A 3,572-nucleotide genomic window follows, 5' to 3' on the forward strand; every position below is an offset into this window, starting at 1 on the left:
TTGTCTTCCCTATCAGAGATCCATTGAATCTGCAGTTATCAAAATGACACACCTTTTACAAAACACTTTCTCATACTTCACCGGAGCACGTTAAATTCACAGCAATCCCATGAAGTTTGAAGAGTATATGATGTGCTCCCACTTGGCAGGTTGGGGAATTGGGGTTCTTGGAACTCTAGGTAGTGACCTGCCCCCGGTGATACAGGTAGTAAGTGGCAAAGACCAGGTGGGAGCCAATCTTCGAATCTCTCCTTCTCAGTCTAGTGCCCTTTCTCCTGAAGCAAGCTCCTTGTCGAAGGCCTTTTTCTGACGTATCATTTTTGAAGCATCTCCTTAAGGGTGATCTCCTACCTCACCAGGTATAACATTATCATCTCAGCTCTATTTTGGCTGGGCATGGTTGTTTAAGGGAGACTTAACAAGAGCTGAATCCTTAGGACAGTCGGGGTTTGCTTTCCTCCCTCACTGGTAGGTCTGTCACTGGTCAACTCTTACACTTAGCTTCATAAAGAACAAAAAATGTCCATCGTAATATGGGTGGTTCAAAGGCACTCTTCTGGTTGGCGTACAAACTGAAACATTTTTTAAGGAAAATTGGCAGTATCAAAATCATAAATGTACATACCCTCAAAGCCAACAATTCACCTCCAGGAATCTATCCGAAAGAAGTTTTCACGTGAGTGAGCAGAGGACATGCATCAAAGCTGTTCCATTGGAACTTTGCCTATAAAAACCAAAAACTGAAGAAAACCAAAATGCTCCTTGTTAGTACAACTTTTTTTTTTAATCATGATATGTCCATGCTATGGAAGAGCATGCAGCCATGAAAAATAATGAGCTACTCTGCTTGTAGTGTCATGGATGTATATCCATGTTGTTAAATAAAGAAAGCAAGTTGAAAATAACATGAATAATAGGATCAAACACTTCTGTTTCAAAAACAGACAAAAGGGGGGAAAAAAACTCAGATCAAGGCCCACCCCTTGGGCTTCAAATAGATGCCCAGGCTGTCCGGGGCCTATGATTTCAGGGAAGGGGAGGCAAGGAGAGAGAGCTGTGAGCTGCTGCCCTTGACTCCTCTTTTCTGAACATCATTAAAATTTGATTTTGAAGTTTCTGCTCTTAATGATATCCTAAGAGGCCTATGAAAGATACCAACGGCGCAGATTACAAAATTAAAAGTATTACCCTGCCCCGCTGACTGAATTGCCCCAGCTGTGTACCCTCCACTTATATGTATGAGTTTATATAATATACTGTACAACTATTATACATACATACCACAGGGGGAGAATATATACCATCAAACTATTAACACTGGCCCCTCTAGGGAGGGATGCAGGACACTTCCATGATTTTACTTTTTATACTTCTCATTATTTTATTGTTCACAAGGCATTATTTTGTAAATTTTAATTTAAAAAATTTAAAGGTAAGAGCCATTCATTTAGGCATAATAGAAGAAAATAAGAAAAAGCAAACAAAATGGATGGCCTCTCACCATCCAAACCTCACCAGAGCAAATCCCAATTACACAGCAATACAGCATAGCAATGCCTTACAAAGCAGATTAGCAGGGAGCGGGGTGGAGAATTAGTCTGTTTTGTTTACAGTCCAGGACAGTGCCTGGCTCATATTAGGCATTCTATAAAAAAACTACTGAATGTGGAATGAACAGAGAAGAGCTCAGGAGATACACAGAAAGGCAACTTTACTGGACTGAAGCAATTGAGATTAGGAGGCCAAACTGTGACCAAATACCAATACTTGTGAGTGCAGCTAAGACTAGTCTGTAATTAGTATATCAAGTGTTTGCCTACCTGTAACCACTCCTAAATTGCTTTTACACATTTACTCATCAAATACCTATTGAAGCCCCTAAGGGGCTTCAATCAAGCAGTGCAAGTGGACCTATAAATTCAGTGTTTGAAAATGTTGCTTGTTAGCAGACATAGTCCTGGGCGGGGCTGTAATCCTTGTTCTGACTTTGCCCACCATAACTCGCTGTGTGACCTTCTCTGGCCTCTCACCCTCCTGAGCTGTCAAAATGGCAAGGCTTGAGCTAGATATTGTCTCAAAATATATAATCTCATTACGCTCCTGAGAAGAGATTCTCAGAAATCCGGGAGCTCTGGACCCTAGCTCCAGACACGAACAACTCAATGTCACTCTCACGTCCCTTCAGCTCAAAACTGCTGTTCCTAAGCATGTGGAACTGCGTCCTTGCAGTATCACCAGTGTCCTAAGACGGCGAGTCCCCCTTTCCAGGGGTTTCGAAGTTCAGCCCCAACCAAATGAACACCGATCCCAAGTTAAGTTTTCCTGGAGATGCATGGGGGCCCTGTACAAGGTGAGTACAAGAGCACAGTCTTTAGACTAAGATCTGGTTCCAACCCCAGCTTCACCGCTTACCAGAAGGATGACCTTGAATGAGTTACTGAATCTCTCTCAGCCTCATCTCCTCTTACATAAAACACGTAAAGTAATAGCACCTACCTCGCACTCAGTGCCGGGCAAGTCCTTAACACAATGCCGGGATCAGGGTAGGTGCTGTAGAAATGGTAGTTCTTAATGAGTGAGGGAGGATAAAGAGAAAAGGATTGTAGTTACAGGATGGGAGATGTGAGGTCCAGCAAAGCAAAGGTGACTTCGGGAGCATCCTCTCAGGAACTGTGGTTACTGTTTCCTCCGTGGGTTGGGGGCCAGGGGAGGGTAGGATGCCTGTGAAGGGTTGAAGGAGCTCTAGCTTCCCCAGGCTGACTGTTCCTCTGATTATGGTGTATTTCTCTCTTGTGCCCATCCGGGTGCACAGCACCCCTCGAATCCATTCCCTGGAACTGGTGTGTTGCAACAGTGAATCAAAATCAATACCACCGTTGTTACCAACTCCTATCTGCATAAGACAGTCTCAGAGCTCCCAAATCCCAAACCAAAGCCTGACTGTTCCTTCAGGAAGGTCACTCCCGAGTAGACCAAAAGAAGACTATTTTCCAATAGTTTTATAACCTTGGGGGACTGGGCTGATGACAGAAAGTGTGCAAAGGCATTATGACAGAGTCACCAACTCTAAATTCTGGGATCCCCAAAGCGCAAATTAGCTGCTAACTGGTGCAGTGGCTCCACCCACCCATCCGTCTACCCTCACAATTCCATGCTGCATCTAATTCAGCCTGCAAAGGAACGTGTTTGTTGGGACCCAGGCTGGTTGGGAGAGTTTGTAAAGACAAGATCCTTTCACTTTGTGTTTGTTTTCATTTTCCCAAGCGGCTCAGTTCTAACATGAAAAGTGCAATAAACGGGGAGTATCAGTGTTCGCTGAAAATATCACTTCAGAAGTGAAAATATATCCAAACAGCCAGTTGTAGTTTGAGAGGCTCACCCTTCTCAAAAATGCAGCTGCCACCAAAAATACATTGGAAATCTCTCTCCTCTCTCCCTCCCCCTCTCTCTCTTCCTTCTTCTTCCAGCTCTCCCTCTGTCTTGCAATTTAGCTTTAATTGCCCTGTCAGCTCTAAAGGCTGCTAATTGACGCCTTTTATTCTGCATTAAAAATCCTGGGAAAGAAAGGAGCT

Source organism: Neophocaena asiaeorientalis, unplaced genomic scaffold (assembly GCF_003031525.2).
Source record: "Neophocaena asiaeorientalis asiaeorientalis breed wild unplaced genomic scaffold, Neophocaena_asiaeorientalis_V1.1 scaffold327, whole genome shotgun sequence".
NCBI lineage: Eukaryota > Metazoa > Chordata > Mammalia > Artiodactyla > Phocoenidae > Neophocaena > Neophocaena asiaeorientalis.